This window comes from Erithacus rubecula (genome assembly GCF_903797595.1).
Source record: "Erithacus rubecula genome assembly, chromosome: 5".
Lineage (NCBI taxonomy): Eukaryota > Metazoa > Chordata > Aves > Passeriformes > Muscicapidae > Erithacus > Erithacus rubecula.
In genome coordinates this window covers 1,460,753-1,481,340 of record NC_136687.1, presented here as the reverse complement: position 1 = coordinate 1,481,340, position 20,588 = coordinate 1,460,753, and the positions used below count along the sequence as shown (strand labels likewise).

Below are 20,588 nucleotides of genomic sequence, written 5' to 3'. Positions count from 1 at the left end.
TCTCATGGCCCTGGGCTCCTGGGAATTTGGAATTTGCAGTCAATAAATGACCTGGGTGCTTCAAGCACATTCCCCAGGTACTGCCTCCTCCATGGCTCTTTGTCCTTGGAGGAATGTGGGTATTCCCTGCCCTGAGGGCAAATTCCTTGGCAGCCACTGGCACTGACCCATGACTGGAAACCAGTTTCCCCAGTGGGTGGAGCAATGGTTTTGCCTCCAGTTCTGCTCCAGCCACCATCTCCCTGGAAACTCTATTTCCAGCTATTTCCCAACTCTCTGATCTCTGCTTCCCAGCCACTGAAGAATTCAGCCTTGTTCATCTCCAGGCTCATCCTCCTCCATCCATGCCCTGACTCGGATGCCATACAGAGAAAATAAGAAGGAAAAGGCTTCACAACTCAGATTTTCAACTTTGGTGGCATCAGGACGGCCCAGAACTAAGAATCACCCTTCTGCATCACATATTAATCCTTAAGAACAGCAAGGAAGGATCCAGGCTTGGCCAGGAAGAGGGTGAGAGCACAGAGGTGCACAGCTAAAATATGTGCTGCTACAGGGTGATGCCTCCAGGCTGCTTCCCAACCCTTTTTCCTGAATATTTGTGGCCAAGGCAAGGTTTCACTGGTCATGCCAGGGGACTGTGTGCCCCCTGAGCAGCACTGGTGGTGAGGGAAGCCTGGACATACTCAGGGCTTGGACCTCAGTGGCCTTTGGGCAGTGGGACAGAGACTTTGGAGTGACAAAATGGAAAACCACAGAGGGGATCCACAGGCAAAAGGGAAAACCACAAAGAGGATCCACAGGCAAAATGGAAAATCTCAGAAAGGATCCACAGGCAAAAATCCCTCTTGTATTGGGAGCATTTTTGGCTGTCCTCATGCTGTGATTTTGCCCTGTCAGGAATGACTTTGTGGATCTCTGGGAGATCCTCCTGCATTCTGGAACAACCTTTGGAGCAACTCAAGTGTTTGTGACCCACCAAGCCTTCACCCTGCAGGGACAAACCAGCTTTCCTCTGCAGCTTTCTTGCATCCTCAGCATCCCCCAGCCCATTTTGGGGAGGGGGCTCCATGCAGCAGGAGAATGAAGCAGTTGGCTCCTGGTCCAAGCCACAGGAGATTTCAGGGATGGGGAAACCTGGCTCCAAGCTGAGCCCCTTCCAATCCACCAGGTGAAGAGGGGCATTTTCCCAGCCCAATGCACAGCCAGCTCCTCCTGCTCCTTCAGAGAGGGATGGTGGGTGGGGAAACCCAGGAATGGGATTTCTCTGGAGCTGCCCTCGTGCTCCCAGCTGCCTGTGGCCCTCACCCCATCACCTTGTGAATGAGCCACAGAAAGTTTAAGGCAAGGAAGGAGTTGAGGGGATGGGCCGGGGGGGGGAAATTTCCATAGCTGCATAATGGAGGTGGTTACATAAGGGCATCCTGCGTCATCTGCGGCTGGCATCTCCGGAGAAGTAATTACATCTGCACCACACATCTAAAGAAAATATTATCACATTGCCTTCCAAATGCTATAATTAGCTCTCCCAAGATGTGTGCCAGGGGCTTTATCATTCCATGTACTCTGGCTGCAGAGCCAGGCACAGACACACGGAGGTTTTTTTCTTTTGCCAGCTAGGAAAATATTTGGAGTTCAGTGTGGCAGCTGACCTGAGTCCCTCTGGAAAGGGAGGCTCTGAGGGTTTGGATTGGTGTGTAAAAAGTGAAATATTTTCCCAATTTCCCTCAGTGCCTGCTGGGCTGTGGGGATCCAGCAGGAGGGCAGGAATGGCAAAGCCAGGGCTTGGCTTTTCCTGCTCCTTCAAATACTCTTTAATTTCTGCCCTGATGCTCTGAACCTCGGGAAAGCTTTTTTCCTCTTGCTAAACAAATGACCTGATTTGCAGGGAGGTGCTGCCCTCACTCTGTCTCATAAAACAAACCCCTTTCGCTGGCCCAGCTTTGGACTTCAGAACCAACTTTGGACTTTAAACACTTCTCCCATCCCTCAGATCCTCAGCAAAAGGAAAAAGAGGCTTTGAAATGGAAGCAGAAGCTGCAAAGCTCTGGGTTTGATGGAGGGTGTTAAGTGTGGAGCTGGAGATGGACACAGAACAAGGTGGGAGTATGGGGGAAATGGCAAAGGATGGATGGATGGATGGATGGATGGATGGATGATGGATGGATGGAGGATGGATGATGGATGGATGGATGGATGATGGATGATGGATGGTGGATGGATGATGGATGGTGGATGGATGATGGATGGATGGATGATGGATGATGGATGATGGATGATGGATGGTGGATGGATGATGGATGGATGGATAGATGGATGGATGGATGGATGATGGATGGATGATGGATGGATGGATGGATGATGGATGGATGGATGATGGATGATGGATGGATGGATGGATGGATGGATGGATGGATGGATGGATGATGGATGGATGGATGATGGATGGATGGATGGATGATGGATGATGGATGATGGATGGATGGATGGATGGATGATGGATGGATGGATGGATGGATGGATGGATGGATGGATGGATGGATGGATGATGGATGATGGATGGATGATGGATGGTGGATGGATGATGAATGATGGATGGATGATGGATGGTGGATGGATGATGGATGATGGATGATGGATGATGGATGGATGGATGGATGGATGGATGATGGATGATGGATGGATGATGGATGGATGGATGGATGGATGGATGATGGATGATGGATGATGGATGGATGGATGGATGGATGGATGGATGGATGAATGGATGATGGATGATGGATGGTGGATGGATGATGGATGATGGATGGTGGATGGATGATGGATGGATGATGGATGATGCATGAACGATGGATGATGGATGGATGATGGATGGATGATGGATGATGGATGGATGATGGATGATGGATGGATGGTGGATGGATGATGGATGATGGATGAATGGATGATGGATGATGGATGATGGATGGATGATGGATGAATAGATGATGGATGATGGATGGATGATGGATGGATGATGGATGATGGATGGATGATGGATGAATAGATGATGGATGATGGATGGATGATGGATGGATGATGAATGGATGATGGATGATGGATGGATGATGGATGGATGGAGGATGGATGGATGGATGGATGGATGGATGGATGGATAAATGAGGCTGGGATTTGGTTTCCTTCTGTTTTCTGTTTGCTCATAACCAGCCTGGGAGCCCTGGAAAGCAGCAGAAGCTCTGCTGCAAACAAAACAGCGAGGAGATTTATCCACATCTCCAGAGAAGCTCCTTCAGCAATGACTTCAGCTGGAAAGTGAGGCTGTGCAGGACCAGGAGAGTGGGAGGGAAGTGCCAAAATCCCAAGGGCTTGGTGAGAACACGGTTGTGTTGTGTGAGAGAGCGTGTGAGTGTGGGAGCGTGTGTGTGCAGCTTGGATAAACCATCCTCAAGTGGAAAAACATCCTCTCTCTCCTGGCCTCGTGGAGTGGGGTGTGACAGCTCCTCCCTGTTTCTGTTCTGTGTTATTTCCACTCAGAAGCTGCAGAGAGCTGGAGGATGGGGAGAGAGGAGGAGTCCAAAGCTCAGCAGAGCTGTCATTAGGGCCAGATCTACTGAGACCTGTGAGCTGCTCTGTGAGGATTGAATAACCAACCCAGGGAACACACGGTGAGACCTGCCCAAAAGGAACTTTTTGCTCCTGTTCATGACCAATCTCAGGAGCAGCTGGATGTGTCAGTGATCAGAAATTGTCTTTCCAGGAGATGAAAACCCAGAGTCACAAAGCAAGCATGAAGAAAAATCTGTGATGTCACTACTGAGATATCTCCAGCCTGGAGTCCTCTTGTGCTTTTCTACAACACCCTGTGATTGATATAAAAGCTTTGATTGATATAAAACCTTTCTCCATTGTCCCAATCATCCTGAAAATCATAACAATTCAGTCACAGAACGGTTTGGGTGGGAAGGGACCCTAAAACTCATCCAGTCCCACCCTGCTATGGACAGGGGCACCTCCCACTATCCCAGGCTATTCCAAGCCCATCCAACCTGGTCTTGGACACTTCCAGGGATCCAGGAGCAGCTGCAGCTTCTCTGGGCATCCTGTGCCAGGGCCTCCCCATCCTCACAGGGAAGGATTCCTTCCCAATATCCCATCTAACCCTGCCCTCTGGCAGTTTGAAGTCATTCCCCTACATCCAAAGTCCCTCTGCAGCTCTCTTTAACTCCTTTAGTTGCAGACCTTGTGACTTTCTTTGCTCACCTGAGCTTTGCAGAGCATCTCAGGGACTAATGGGGCTCCCCACAATGTGGGGTTGTGTTGCATGGCTGCACTTTTGGGAAAATAAAACTGCTCTAAAACTTGCCCTTCTGCCCTAATCCTGCTCATGTCTGCTTTTCACTGCTTCCATCCCAAGACAACCCTTAAAAAAAACTCCCTTCTTTGGAAATTTTCCCTTTTCAGCACCAATGTCCAAGGGAAAAAGGGGGAATGACACCCCAGGGACACAGCACATGGTTCTATGTGGGAAGGAGAGAGGGGGAGAAGGGTGGTGTGGGAGCAGAGAGAAAGGGAAAGCAGCTTTGTCAATGATTTGCAGGAGAGAAAACAAACTCCTGCATGGTTTGGGTGGTTTAGTGGTGAGCATGGGGGTGCTGGGTTAATGGTTGGATTTGATGACCTTTAGAAATTCTTTCCAGCCTCCACCATCCTGTGATTACATGTCCCCAAAGGAATGCAGCAATTCCTAGTTGGGGCTGTGTGCAGAGTTAGTGTGTCCAGCAATGTGTGTTCTGTCCCATCTGCTGACCCGGCTGGGGCAGTGCCCCTGATCTCCGGGCACATATTCTCTGCTAATGGGCCATCTTTAAACCAGCTGGGCAATCATCTTTATCTTTCCCATGCCCCACCCTTCATCCAGGAGGTATCACCTGTTAATGGGTCATTGTTTAAAACTGGGTGTGGCAGTGATTCTTATCACTGTGGGAGATATCTCCTGTTAATGGGTCATTGTTTAAAACTGGGCATGGCAGGGATTCTTATCACTGTGTGAGATACCTCCTGTTAATGGGTCATTGTTAAAAACTGGGTGTGGCAGTGATCTTTATCTCTGTGGCACATATTATCTGCTAATGGGCCATCTTTAAACCAGCTGGGCAATCATCTTTATCTTCCCACAGCCCATCCTCCCTCCAGCAGATATCTCCTGTTCATGGCCACTGAGTCCCAGGGCATGGCTGATAAAATTCCATCATCCCACTGGGAGATGCTCCAGCCAGGGCAGGAGCCAAGCCTTTCCTACCCAGAGAAAAACTGAGATTTGGAACACCAGAGCAGCCTTTCCACTGGATTCCAGAGGAAAGCCAGACCCTTCCACATCATCCCTGAGCCTTCAGAGGAAACTGCACCTTCTCCAGGAGCACTGCTCCAGCTGAGCCACATCTGCCCCTGCAGGAGGATGCAGCACCATGGAATGGGACTGTGCCACCACCCTGACTGACTGACTGTGCCAGCTTGGATTCTGACTCTGGTAGGGCTGGGATTGTTCTGTGTAATACTGCATTGCTATTTTAATTTTCCTAGTAAAGAACTGTTATTCCTAATTCCCATATCTTTGCCTGAGAGCCCCTTAATTTCAAAATTATAATAATAATTTGGAGGGAGGGGGTTTACATTCTCCATTTCAAAGAGAAGCTCCTGCCTTTATTGGCAGACACCTGTCCTCCAAACCAGGACAGGCTGTCCATCCATCCTGAGCCAGCCCAGAATCTGTGGCCTCAATCCAGGCAGAGATTCCTGGTGCTTTGTGCAGGGATTTGCCAGAAGAGGAGGTGCTGCAGCTCCACCTGCTCCCTGCACTCCTCTGCTCTCCTCTCATCCCTTCCTTGAGCTGGGGAAGCACAATTCCTCAGGCGTGCATGTGAAATGGGAAGCACTTGTGAAACAAGCTCCAGAGGAGCTTGGCACATGTTCCAAGCTTGCACTTCATATATTTGGGACAGAACTCACCCCAGCACAGCATCCTGATTAATTTGTCTGAGCTGGGAGCAATCCCACATTCATCTCACCTGTGCTGCTGACAGGAACTGCCGTAGGATCTGCCTGTGCAGACACCAGGAGTGTTCCCAGCATTGCTCCTCGGCAGTTTTGGGGTTTTTTAAAACGAATCAGTGCTGACAAATTGCTCAGATTTTCCCAGGAGACTCTGCAGGAGCATCAGTGGCTTTGGGGCAGCGCTTCAGACACAGCAAATGACACACAGATGTGGAGCTCTCTCCTTTCTCCAGTTTTTTAGTTAAAAAAAAAATAAATCAGGAAGCAGGTGAAGGCAGAAATCAGGGAGAAAAGGAAGAAGCCCCTTCCAAGCCCCTTCCTCAGGCAGTGATTGGTGGCCTGGAGAGCTCCCTGCTGTGTCTGAGGGGAAACTTGGCAAGTTCATGGACCAGAAATCCATCAGGATCTGTTGTGAATTGCACAAAAGGCAGATTTGGGAGTGTGTTGAGGGAATTTAAAGCAGGTTGTCAGAGTGGCCCTTTTCCACCTATCCCTGCCCATTGCTGACACAATTGTTTAGGTTGGGAAAAACCTCTAAGATCATCCAGCCCAAAAATTCATATTGATTTTCATCCCTAAAACATTAAGTACCCCCATTTTGTCCCAGGAATGCAACAGACTGAGAAAAGAGGAAGAGTTCTCTGCAGAAAGAGCTGTGAAAAAATTCAAATTGTTGTAATCCACAGGTGCTTGTGTTCATGATTCTACAAAAAAACCAAAACCAAACCAAAACCAACCAACCAAAAACAAACAAACAAACAAAGTCCCTCCAAAAATACAAACCACCAAACACCTTCACATTTTGCTAAACGAAACAAAACCAGGGAATTTTCTAAGATGAGGATGGATTAGCTGTCATGAAAGTAGCTAAATCTGCATGGTAGGACAAGAAATTCACCTGCAGCAGGAAGGTGGGATGCTGGGGAAGGGGAGATGGGGGCTGATTTTTTGGGGCAAGCAGTGGGAAGGAAGAGCATCCCTGGGGAAAGGCTGATTATCCCATGAGGAGATGTTACAGGCCCAAATTGCCTGGTAAGGACAGGACCAACAGGGTGGTGCATCCCAGGGCACCCTAAATGTGATTTTTCTGGACACCAGGAGAAGAAAAGCTGTCTCAGGGCCCAGCTGGGAGCTGGAGAAGCCCCATGGGATCATTCTGCAGGTGGAGGGGTCCCAGGAGCTGCAAGGGACATTGTGCTGTGATGCCATGTGGCCCTTAGAGCCAGGAGGAAAGAAAACTCTGGAAAAGCTCTCCATGACTTGGTGAGGAGCTTTAAAACTTGATCCATGTGAATTTATAGCAAGGGGTCACCCTGGTGCAGAGACCTCTGAGTGCTCAGAGAACAGGCAGAGCTTGGGAAAAACATCTGGAAGGACTGGAGGGTGTCCAGGGAAGGGAACAGAGCTGGGGAAGGGTCTGGAGCAGCTGAGGGAGCTGGAAAGAGGCTCAGCCTGGAGAAAAGGGGGATCAGGGGGGCCCTTGTGGCTCTGCACAACTCCCTGACAGGAGGGGACACCGGGGGCATTTGGGATCTGGGAACAGGGACAGGAGGAGAGGGAACAGCCTCAGGCTGGGCCAGGGGAGGCTCAGATTGGATATTTGGGAAAATTCCCACCCCAAAGGAGTGGTCAAGCATTGGCACAGCTGCCCAGGACAGTCCCCATCCCTGGGGGGATTTAAAGCTGTGTGGATGTGGCTCTTGGGGACATGGGGCAGTGGTGGCCTTGGCAGTGCTGGGGAATGGTTGGACTCCTGGATGATCCTGGAGGGATTTTCCAGCCTCAACAATTCTGGGATTCTCTCTGTGCATGGCTTCTTGCTTTGTCTCTGTGGCTCTTGGCAGCCCCTTCCTGTTCACCCTGACCCTGCTCCCCTCCTCTCCTCATCCCTGGAAGCATCACCCCCTAAGCTGGCACCTGCTTGCCTTGGGAAGGGTTTGTAATTCCTTCTCCAACCCAAGCACTGCCTCTGTGGGAGGAGGGAAAGGGGTTAAACCCCCCCCCCCCAAATGTCAGTGATCCTAAAAATAGCCAGCCTTTCTTTCCCTGCTCCCATTGACTCACCCCTCACAGACCACAAACTCCTGAGTCAGGCAGGGGCTGTGGGGAAATCATCTCTGCCTGCTCTGCTGCAAACAGAGAGGGTTTGTGTGCAGAGTGACCCTGGTCACCCTGGGAGGGACAGCCCTGCCCTCCTGCAGGGTGCTGGGCATGGTCAGCTGAGCATCCTCACCCTCTTCTGCTTCTCCTGGCATCTCTTGGGGTCCTTTTTGGGGCTCAGCCCTGCCAGGGGGGGTTTCTACACCTTTCTGTTCCCCCTCTGGAATGAGGTGGCCCAGCAGGATGTGGGACCCTGTGTGTGTCTGTTCCCACCCCTCCTGCAGCTCACAGTCCTCTCCCATCCCTTCCTGAGTGCCAGAGCTTTAACCCCACGTGTTATTAATTCAAAATACATCTCTGAAAAAACATCACTTAGTGCTCCCAGTTAACAACAGAAATGAAGGGGAAAAAACCCAAATTACTCTGGAGGTGTAGGGACCTGTCCAGCCTCTGGGATCACAGCCAGGACCAACAGAACCTCTGAAAGCCACAAGGTGACCCCAGGAACCCTCACAGCCACCAGAGAAGTGGTGACTACAGGAAATAGGGCAGGGAAGGGGGTCCATGGTCCTTTGGTGCCAGCCAACCCCCTTTTCCCTGCAGGACACTTCCCACCAAGAGCTGTCCCCTCTCCAGCACCATGATCCTAACCCAACATCCCCAAAACTCTGCCCTTGGGTCACTGGGACCTTCTCCCAGCAAGAGGAAGGTGCAGAAGGATGTGTCCAGTCCCATCAGAGTGGAGACCCCAATCCCACAGTTGGGTTAAAGGAAAAGTTGTCACTGATATTTTGGGAGCCACTTCCTTCCCCTCCTCTCCTCCAGAATAGCTTTTTGTCTTTGGGTTTATTTGCTTTGTTGCCTCATAAAGGTTTGACCCTGGTGTGTTTTGAATAGGTTTGGAGGCAGCACTGAATTCCTCCTGGGAGGGAGGAGGGGATTTCATTGTGTCCAACCCTGCAGAGCTTTGGGGAGGAAAAGCAGCAGCTCCTCCTGCTGTGGTTTCTGTCTGCTGGATGGGTGACAGCTCCACCAGCACAGCTCCTCTGCAGTGGGAAAATGGGGGAAAAAATGGGATATCCATCCCCCAGCCAGCTCTGACCCAGACCCTTCAGGGGTCTTCACCCCTCTGCTGCAGCTGATAAAAGTCACCACAAAATCCCTGTGGACCCCACAGATGGATCCAGCTGCCTCTTGTGTGTTTACAATGTCTTAAAATAAAGAATAAAAGCTCTGGTTAATGATCACAGAATCACAAGGTTGGAAGAGATCTCCAACATCTCACCAAACCATGGCACCCAGTGCCACATCCAATCTTTTTTTAAACACATCCAGGGATGGTGACTCCACTCCACCCAGGCAGATGATTCCAGTACTTGATCACTCTTTCAGTAAAAAACTTTTTCCTGACATCCAACCTGATCCTGACCCACCAAAGGGTTTTGGAGAGCTCAGTTTCCTTTGGGCTCTCTCTTTTCCACCCAAAATACTTAAGAAGCAACACTGGCAACCAAGACAAAACTAATTGGCATTTTGGTTCAATAAACTTATGGAATTTACTCCACAATTGGCAATTGCCATATCAGATCTCTCCTGGACATTCACTTCCTCACAGGGAGGAAATAACTTTTAATTTGATGTTACAAAATTAAGAGCAGCAGCATTGCCTGTCCTCAAGCTGGAGATTAGAAAATTGCTGATAACAACGAAGGGGAAAAAAAAAAAAAAAAAAAAGCTCGATAATTTCTGTTCTGGCTTTGGAAAAAGCAGACTGATGTTCTCATATTGCACAGGGACAACAAAGTGCTTTCTAGTCCATTAGTAACCCAGGAAGACACTAAATGGCATGGCCTGAGGATAAACATTTTTAAACAGTGAGTTCAGATTAATTTGTTCCCTAGAGTCCTGTGGAAGCAGGACAAGGAGAGGTATGGGCTGCTGCTCATCCTCTCTGAGAAGTCCTGGGATTTCTCTCAGATCCCAGAAGAGTGGAGAGATGATAATTTACAGAGCAATATTTAAAAAAAAAATGGTGGGGAAAGAAGAGTTGGAATGATGCTGCTTAGCCTGGTAGAAAAGGATGCAGGATTAGAGGGATGGAGCGTGGGAAGCTGTCAATATAAATAGATGGCTCATGAAAAAACAGCATTTCACAGGCTCCTTCAGCCTCACCAGGGGCAGGTTTGGATCAGCTGATCCCAGCAGCACCACAGATGGAAAAGTGCCCGTGTGAGGAGCTTTGGTTTGGGGTGATGTGGTGATTCTGGTTAAAAAAGGAGTTATCACAGAACCATGGGATGGTTTGGGTGGGAAGGGACCTCAAGGCTCATCCCATTCCCACCCGCTGCCATGGGCAGGGACACCTTGCACTGTCCCAGGTTGTTCCAAGCCCTGTCCAGCCTGGCCTGGGACACTGCCAGGGATCCAGGGGCAGCCACAGCTGCTCTGGGCACCTGTGCCAGGGCCTCAGCACCTTCAAAGGGAAGGATTTTCCCCCAATATTTAAGGTGAATCTGCCCTCTGGCAGTTTAAATCCATTCCCTTTTCCTTGTCACTCACTACCTGCCCTTGCTGTCCCTTTTCCTTTGTCACTGAAGCTCTCAGTGGGGATTTTTGGATCTGAGCTGGATCCCAAGGGACTGGGATGGTCTTTTCAGCCTCCCTCCTCCCTGTGCAGCTGCTGCTTAGAGGAAAAGGGACTGGGAAGATGAGAATCTCACTGATCCCATCCCATTTCCCCTAAGCCTCAGAGCTTTTCAGGGATGCCTCCCACCCAAATTTGTCTTTGGATCCCCAAAAGGTTTGCTGCCATCAGAGGACACTCGCCCTGGTGCTGCCTGCTCCCTCCTTGCTCAGTCTAGTGCTATTTCATCCTCCATGAATTTTTGGCAGGGAATTTTCAGAAGGGAATTATGCCCTCTGAGAAAAGCTGCTTCACTTGGTTTATCTTTAACCCAGTGTTTGAATCATCTCCAGCTGCTTTTTGAGGTGAAGTCACATCCACTCATCCCTTCACCCCATAAACAGGGACCTTAACCCATTTTAGGCTCTGTAATAGCTGCTCTGGACATTTTGGTGGCTCTGAGGCACTCCAGGAGTTAAAAATCCCTGCACCAGGCTGTGGTTCCCCTCTGGAAGCTCCTCTGCACCTCCAGGAATCACCGGGATACCTGCAAAAGGAGCAGGAACCACCTCCCTGCCATCCCCACCTCTTGTGGGACACTGGCCCCAGGGAGGCAGAATCCCCCGAGGTAATTCATGCCAATTACTGCAATCAGCTAATTAGCAAACAAGATCGATTCCAATGAAGTTACGGTGTCAACAGCTATTATGCAAGCTTGTGTGTGCTGGAGGAGAGCCATGCTGAGAGTCCCGGCGGGCAAAAAGCCCTCGGGGGGTGGGAATTGAGGAGAGGGAAAAGGGGTGTGGGGGATAGCAGGAAAAAAAAAAAAAAAACAAAAGCTATCGCTGAGACAAATTAGGAAGGAAAAGTGTTGGGAATGGAAAGTGATGCAGATAACTGCTTGTAAACACAGAAGGGATGATGGAGAGGGAAGATTCCCACCAGCCAGGCGGGGATGAGAGGGAGAAGTCGGATTTCACAGGGAAATTATCCGGGCTCCTCTGTAGGGATCCCCCAAAGGTGGCAAGCAGAGGGGGGTCTCCCTCCTGGAAAATTCCAGGGTGGAAAATCCTGGGAAGAGCTCTCAGCTCCTGGCCACAGGACACCCATCAGCCCTGGTTTTATCTCTCCAGTGAAAACCGATTTGGGGAAGGAGTCGCCAGCCTGGGCTTGCCGGGGATGCAGCGATCTCCCCACGGGAATTCCAGCCCGGCTGCCTCCATCCATCCATCCATCCATCCATCCATCCATCCATCCATCCATCCATCCATCCATCCATCCATCCATCCATCCATCCATCCCTCCTTCGGGAGCTGGATGGGGCTGCCAGGGTGGGACACAGCCTGGTGTGAATCCTGCAGGGACATCTGCTAATCCTGCCCTAAACCCGCCTGATGGATTTAAAGGGTGTTTCTGTCGCTCGCCCCCGGCATCGAGATCCTTAGAGGATAAGCATCCGAGGGAATGCAGGGATTCTTCTCCCCGCTGCGGGGCATGAAAGGGAGATGTGGCTCCTGCTGGGGTGTCACCTGCCCCGTGCTGTCCCTCGGATGCTGCCCCGATCGCTGCGCTTCGGGCAGGAATTTGCCTGCCCGGATCAGGAGCTGACAGATGCTCTGGTTTTATCCCAGCAGCTGGCCCAGAGAAACATTATCCGGCAGCCCAAATCTCTGCCTGCCTGTTAAAACCCCGGAGGGGTTCAAAATTGCTTTGCAATCCAAGGGTGGGGAACTGGAGGAAAGGGTTTTCCCTGGTTTCTGTGCCGGTCAAACTGGGGTTAGGGCTGTAGCACCATGTCCTGCCTGTTCTCAACTTTTCTTCTAAGGATGAGAGGGAAAGACGTCAGCAGATTGACGGGGAGCTTCATCAAAGAAGGAAAAATCAAGTTTTCCAGCTCTGAGGAATAACCTCTGAGTGGTGGATGCTTCCACACAAAAGCCGGGATGGCCTTGCCAGGGACGTGGGCACTCGTGGCACGGGGTGGCTGCCCGGGGATCGCTCGGGTGACTGGCAGGACTTGTTTTTAAAACAAACAGATCCCTTTTATCTGCAACCCCTCACCTTCTCCAGGAGGAAACGCGCGGAACAAAGGAACGGCACCATTAATCACGGCTGGAGCTCGGGGCTTGGCTGGGGGACCCCTCCCCAAAACCACGGACCCCCCTCCCTGCCTGGAGCCGGGCTGGCTGCTCCAGCTCACCCCAAACATCGCAGTGAGAGGGAAAGAATCGCTCCTTTCTGTTCCAGCTATCAGGAATGCGCCACACCTGGTGCCCCTCCGGGAGTGTTTGCTGTCCCGGCGGGCGCCACGGCCGGCTTGTTTGCCCGGGGATTTATTTTTTTTTTTAAAGGAAATATTGTTATTAAAAGCTAATTTGAGAGCGTGGAGGGGAAGGCAAAGCTCTTGGCTGGCACTGAGGAATGTCAACAGGCTGGGGTGGGTTTGGCTGGTTCCAAAGCCCTCCTGAGCTGCAGGAGATGAGTTTGTCTGGGGAACAGACAGGGGGATTACTCACCCCAAACACGTGCAGGTGGCACATTCACCGCTTCAGCCACAGGATCAGGTTTTGAAATGCCTCATCCCAGCCCCCAGATCAGCTCCCATTCCTACAATCCCTTGGGAGGCTGCAGAGGGAAACTGAGGTTAAGGAACATGCCAAGGATGGCACGGAGTGCCAGTAGCAGGGAACAAAACAGATTGAAAACTTTCCACTTGGGACTCAACAGCACTAAAACCACTCCTGTGTGCTGGGGACACCCTGATCCCCGAAGAGATCAAGCCTCGGGGTTTGGAAAAGCACAGGGAGGGAGGAAGAGTGGGGCAGGAGGGAGGGAGAGCACAGCAGAGCTGTGCAGAGGCTGGCTGGGCACCAGCTCGGCAGCAGGGATTTATTATTTACATTGCTGGAGGAGCTGGGAGAACATCAGGGTCTCCCTGAGTCTGGCACCAGCTCTATGGGCTGTGCTCAGCCTGATCCTGGAGACTGTTTATGTCCTTGCTGAGCTGCACTGGGTGGAGATGTGGATTTTCCTAGCAGAAAAACGTGTTTGTTGGAGGAGGGAGAGATTTGAGCCAAGAACAAGTCCTGGTTTTTGCAGGGACCACCAGGGACCCCCTCCCCTGGGCAGGAGAGCCATGGGGTGCAGGGGCTTGTGGGGATGCAGCTCTGCCTGTCTCACCCCAGCACCCCTGATGATTTTGGGGGATGTTTTCATCCTCTCCTTTCTGAGCCATCTTGAGGAGCCATCCCAGCCCATCCTCATAACAGGGACAGCCTTTCCTGTCTTCCCATCCCACACTTTGAAAGGTGATGTGCACAGCCAGCATGTCCCTGTCCCCACTCCTGGCAGTGCTGGAGGCAGGGACTGCACTGCAGGGGAATGTCTGAGCTGCTCCTGCCATCCCCACATCTCCTCTGGGATGGCTTGGCTGCTTCTCCAAGTGCTTGCCAAGGGCAGAGCCGATGCTGTAATGAAGGCAGGGGCCCATGGGGAGTGAAGGAGCCTGTGCTAGATCAGCTGATATAATTAGAAAGCTGGGACAAGGAGATGAGCTCCTGTGCCCAAAAGCTGGGCTGTTTTTTCCCAGCTTCAGCAGCTGGGCTAATAAAAGCTCTGACCTCCCCCTGTGCATCATCTCCAGCAGTGCCTGGGGGCTCCCACATTCCAGCTTTTCCAGGGGTGGGGCATCTACAGCTGCTGTGGGCAGCACCCACCACCATCACCTCAGCCAGTCAGTGCCCTCTCACCCCCCCACCTGAGCCCACTGGGGCTGGGCAGTGCCTGTCCCCCCAAAACACTCTCCAAGCTGACCCTGCCAACCAGCCCCATGTCCAGGTTGTGTCTCCTTGTGTTTTGGTTCAGGTAAGAATCCCCACATGGGCCCAAAATGACCCCAAAATTGCAACCTGCTTGTAAAATCCTCATGCCAAGCCCTCTGGTGATGGTGGGTTTGTTTGGAAACATCTCCACCAAATGGGTTGACAGACTGGGAGAGCTGGGGGTGTTCAGCTTGGAGAAGAGGAAACTCTGGGGAGAACTTCTAGCACCTCCCAGTCCTAAAGAGCAGAGCTGGAGAGGGACTTAGATGGGATATTAGGAAAACATTCCTCTCTGTGAGGATGCTGAGGTCCTGGCACAGGGTGTCCAGAGCAGCTGGACAGTGTCCCTGGATCCCTGGAAATATCCAAGGCCAGCTTGGACAGGGCTTGGAGCACCTGGGCTGGTGGAAGGTGTCCCTGCCCATGGCAAGGGTAGAAGGAGATGGTTTTAAGGTCCACCCAATCCAGATCTTTCCATGATTTTGTGAAATCCCAACCCCACAAACCAGAGTTTCCCCATGGAAGAAGGGACTGGATGAGAGATCTCTATTCATCTGCAAACCCACCTGGTCTCCTCTGGCAGCAGTGACCCCCTCTAAGAACCCCCAAAGCCTCCAAACGGAGCTCACAGCAAGGATTTAATAGGATTTAGCCACAGGGAAACCCTGGCTTTTTGGGCAGTGCAGAACACACCTGGGCAGGCTGGGGCAATCAATAGTCCTGCTGGATTTCTGGGACACACCCAGCTGGTTAGGAGGGGAAGGAATGGACCCACCTCAGAGCTGGAGGGAACATGCAGAACCAGAGAGAGATACAGGCTCCACAACAACAAGGTGCCTGAATTCCTGAGCCTCCAGAGAAAATCAGTCCTGTGGGTGTTTAGGAGAGGCACGTGGGTGCAGGATGAGACCCAGCCTGGTGCACTGGGCTCATTCTCTGAGAACAAAACAAACCCCCCATCCCAACCTGTCCCTGCTGGGCATCACTCCACTAACCAATTCCCTCCAGTGCTGGACAGACAGACAGACTGACAGACACTCCTTATCCCAGCTTTTCATTCCTGCTTTGGATTATTATTTTTATTACTGGTGCTGGGCATCCAGAGGCAAATATATCTTTGGGTCACATCCCAAGGGATTTGGTGAATTCGTCACCCACAGATATTTATTTAAAAGCTCCTCTTGTTATGTTACTTGGCAACTTGGGAGCCCGTGTGTTTCTCCAGCTGATAAATATTTGTGAGGTTGGTTGTGTGAAGAGCAGCATGTGTTAATGATCTGATTGCCTTTTTCCCGGGCTCCCTGCAAAGCCATTGGTGGAGAAGGAGCTGGAGGTGCTGGTCAGCAGTGACTGGACATGAGCCCAGCTGTGCTCAGTGGCACCTGGATTTTGTCAGGAAGGGGGTGGCAGCAGGGCCAGGGCAGTGCCTGTCCCCAGTGCTGGCACTGCTGAGGCACCTCCAGTGCTGGGGGTCTCACAAAAAGATTTTGAGGGGTGGAGAGTGTCCAGGGAATGGAGCTGGGGAAGGGTCTGGAGAAGCAGGAGCAGCTGGGGGAGCTGGAAAGGGGCTCAGCCTGGAGAAAAGGGGGATCAGGGGGGCCCTTGTGGCTCTGCACAACTCCCTGACAGGAGGGGACACCGGGGGGATTTGGGATCTGGGAACAGGAACAGGAGAAGAGGGAACAGCCTCAGGTTGTTCCAGGAAGTTTCTTCATGGAAAAGGTTGCAAAGCATTGGAAAGGGCTTTCCAGAGAGGTGGTGGAGTCACAACCCCTGGAATTACCCAAGGAATGGCTGGATGTGGCACTCAGTGCTCTGGTTTGGTTGGGGTGGTGTTTGGTCAAAGGTTGGTACTCAGTGATCCCTGAAGTGTTTTCCAACCTGAATGAGTCAGGGATTCTGGGATTACACCTCTCTGGACCTGGAGCATCCTGCTGGCTCTGGAGCATCTCTCTGGCCTGTGATCAGGATTTGGCCCTGAAGGACAGAGAGGCTCATGATGGGCTCAGACAAAACTCATCCTTCTGAGTCAGGAACCAGACAGAGCCAACAGGACACACAACTTCATGGCAAAACCCCCAGATTTGTGAGATGGAAACTTGGCCAAAATCCCTGTGAACCTGACTCCCAGCCCTGCAGGAGCTCCTGCAGTTCCTACACAGCTCAGGGGACTTGGAGCTCCCTCTGCCAGGACAGCTCTTGGCTCCAGAGTCAAACCTGGATCACAAGGCACGAGCCATCCCAATTTCCTGATCAGTTCTCTTTGCTTTCCTTGCTGTTTAGGGAGCTCCATGGAGCTTCTTCCCACCCATGGAGGGGCTCAGCCTGGTCCTTTCCCCCATGGAGGTGCCCAGAGCTGTGGGGTGATGGAAGAGCTGAGCTTTGGGTGTTTTTGGAGAACCACCTGGATTATTGCAGGATCTCAAGGTGCTTGGTCCACCACCACCTCCAGGATGAGCATCACTGCCTACCTACAGCTGCTGGTGTCCTGCAGGGACCCCAGAATCCTGGAATGGTTTGGGATGGAAGGATGGGATGCCTCTCCCTAGCCCAGGTTCCTTGGAAAGGGCTCCCACAAGCAGAGGATGAATCCTGGCCCAGCACAGCTTTCCCCACGGAGCAGAGGTGTGGGGCAGCCAGAGGGGTTGGGGGTCCCTCTCTGCTCCCCAAACCCGAGGGCAGGGAGGTCTGGGCTCCTGGCCTCGTGCCTCCATTTCTCTTTCAGATCCCTCAAATAATAACCGTGTTGCCAGCTCCTGTGACAGGAATGACTAATGGGAAAGATCCTCTGTGAAGGGAAACAAGAAATCTCCGTGTTTCACCCTTTGCTTGCTGGATTCCTCTGACAGCCCCGGGCATGGCTCAGTTCCTCTCCGGGAGAAAGCAGATTTTAAACCCTTCAACAGCTCCAGCAACACCCTCTTAACTCTTAACCTTCCCTGTCGGGATATAAGTCCCTTCAGAAACTTTTTTGCAGCCAGTTTATCCACATTCCTGCTCCATCCACATGGAGTTATCACAGCGAGTGCTGATGCAACGTGGTTTTCACAGTGCATGTGGAAAACACCCTCCCCATCTGCCTGGTTTTTTTTTTGTTTTCTTTTTGCAAGTAAGGGGAACCTGTCTTCCTGCCTCTTTTCCCGTTTCTCCTCGGGATGGGTGATCCAAGGTGCCCTTCTCACGGTGATGGAGGCAGCAGGAGATGCCCAGGGCTGATGCTGCAGCCCCAGGGGAGGGGGGTTCTCCCAATCCCACCTCCTGTAGGACAAGCTGCTGCTCTCTCCCAGATGCTGGACTCCTCTCCTTGCTCATTTTACACCCTGGGGGGGGGAAGCTGGGAGTTGATCCCAGCAAGGAAGAGCTTGAGGAGGAGGGGATCTCTCCCTTCAATGGATACATGAACCCGCTTTTTAAATGCCCCCGGGGAGCCATCGGGGACAATTGCAGCCCCTCCACACATCCCTGCTCTTGGCTGTTTCCATCACAAGGCGACACTGGGGACGAGGTGCCCGCAGACAGGGAATCGCACACACCGCTCCGGCATCTCCACGCCTGTTTCCAGCCCGTTCGCCTCCCAGCCTTTGCAGAAAATAAATTCCCCAGCCAGGCTGAACTCGGATGACAGCATCGCTGCTATATTTAGCCACGGCAGATCGCCTCTCCATCCAGGGCCACACATAAACAAACCCCCGGCGCACGGAGCCGCCTGGAGAGGGCACGGCCGGGGGATGGAGCAGCCTCCCAGTGCTGCGTGCCCCAAACTGGGGGAGCCTCTCGTTCCCCCTTAATGCCAGCACCTCCCTGCAGGGTTTAATCCGCCGCCGGGCAGGTTTAGGGATGAAGGATGCGCTGGAGGAGAGCGTGGAGAGCTGAGGGTTATCCCGCGGGGCAGGAGCATCCCCCGGCTGGGAGCGCACCCGCGGGCTGCCAGCTGGAATTCAGGGAGCTGTCGGCATCCTCCCCCCTCCCGTGGGGTAGAAAAGGCCAGGAAATGCCCCGCTAGAGCTGTGACCGCCCTTCCTACCTCCAGCACCTCTCCCTGCAGCCGCTGCTCTCCCTGCCCGAGCCGCTGCCGTGGCGCACGGGGATGGATGGATGGATGGATGGATGGATGGAGCTGCGCGGGGGTTCGGGGGTGTGGAGCACAGCGAGGAGGTTGTTGATGTGCAGCAGGGTCCGTGCCTGGCTCACTGGCAGGCCTTGTGCTCCTTCCCCAGCTCTGCACGTGGGGAAGAGGAGGGGGATGCTCGGGGATGCTCGGGGGTGCTCGGGGGATGTTCAAGGGGATGCTCGGCGGATGTTTAGGGGGAGATGCTCGGGGGTGCTCGGGGGTGCTCAGGGGATGCTCAAGGGGATGCTCAAGGGGATGTGTAGGGGGGGGATGCTCAGGAATGCCCAGGGGGATGCCCAGGAGGGTGTGGAGCACCCAGCAGCCCAACACCCTCCTCTGGAGCACAGGGATCATTGGCCTGGGGGGCCGCTGGCAGCCACAGGTCCCCAGGCTGTCGCCTCGGCTCCGAGCAGGGGCTGGGGTGGCAAAGAGGGTCCCTGTTTCCCCCGGGCACACCCAGAGGCGCGGATGGGGCTCTGCGCTGCAGTGCAGCAGCTCCAGCCCCGCTCTCTCCCGGGGAGGGGGCACAGGGGATGCTCACCTTCACCCTCCAAGCCCGGCTGCGGGGCCAGCGAGCGGGATGAGCCATCGGGAGGAGCAGGAACCCGGCCCTGTGCTGCTGGGGATGGAGCCCGTGGGGCACGGACCCCCGGGGGCAGCGGGCAGTGGGGTGGGCGTGCGGCCCTTGCCTCGATCCCTGCAGAGCCCGGGGGGATGTCCCGAGCGGGGATCCCCCATCGGGCTACGGAGGAAGGCTGGGTACCCAAGTCCTCGCAAAGCCGGGGAGGCTCCCGGGGTGAAGCTCAGGCGGGGAGCCCCGTGTCAGCCCCGTGTCGTGACATCCCTCCTCGTCCTCCCTCCCTCCCCACCGCCGCTGCTGGGCGAGGGCCACCAGCACCGAGGCAATGACATAATTCCCAGCAACTGCACGTTAATCACTCCTCGCCGTGGATCCAACCCCCAGCCCCAGCCACCGCTCCCCTCCCCGGCATCGCTGCCAAAGGAATCGAGAAATAAATAAAGGAGGATGAGGAAAAGGTGACGAGGGGTAATAACCGGGCCCTGGCTCTGGCACACAGCGCTGCCCCCCCCGCCGCTCCTCCCCGCCTCGCACTCTATTTTTGGGTGCTGTCACATCCCGATGGCCCCGCGGGGCCAAATCCAGGCAGCTGCGACTTTAGGCACAAACACGGCTCCCTCCCCTCCATCACACCCGAAACCGGCGCTGGCAGCCCATCCTCCACCCCACCCCCTCCCCAAAATCCTCCCCTCCCCCCCCCCAAATTACATCTGGGTGGGTGGTTCAGGCGAGCGGAGCTCCAGCATCAGGTCCCCCCCAGCTCGCTGTCTGCGCACCCCACCTCTCTCCACCCTCAAGAGACCCCCCCCAGCCCATCCCAGCAGCGCTTCCCAGTTGCTCCCAGTCGCTCCCCAGCCCGATCCTTACTCTTGGCGGGGATGCTGGGGCTGCCCCGGCGCTGGCAGCGATGGGCAGGGAGCGGGCAGGGCTCAGGGAGCGCAGCCGGGCGGCCGCTGCCGTCCGAGGGGTCTCATCTCATTTTGTCCTGTGTCACCAACACACACACACACACATTCGCAGCCACGTTTCCCCCCCCTTCTTGCGGCAAACGGCGGCCAGCCCCGACCCCACCCCCTGTCACAGCGGCAGCCTAACAGCGAGGACCGGCAGGATGGAGGAGGATCTGCTCGCCTTGCCTTTAACTCTTCCCTCGCCGCCCCCCCAGGACAGGGCTCTGTCCCTGCTGCGATGCTGCTCGGAGCTCCCTCGCCTTGTCACCCTCCCGGGACAGGGGGTGTTTGGGGTCTGGCGGTGCCCTGGTTCTGTCCCCCGCAGCATCATCGCCCTCGTGCCCCCCAAAAA

General features: G+C 53.5%; 1 protein-coding gene across 1 annotated transcript in view; it reads right to left on the bottom strand.

Moving 5' to 3' along the window:
* The window catches only part of LZTS3 (leucine zipper tumor suppressor family member 3), a 48,915-nt gene extending 28,566 nt beyond the window's left edge, over positions 1-20,349 (bottom strand). The window contains 1 exon segment of the mRNA XM_079307304.1: positions 20,154-20,349. The gene's annotated coding sequence lies outside the window, so the exon portion shown is untranslated.
* Between the last annotated feature and the right edge of the window lie 239 nt (positions 20,350-20,588).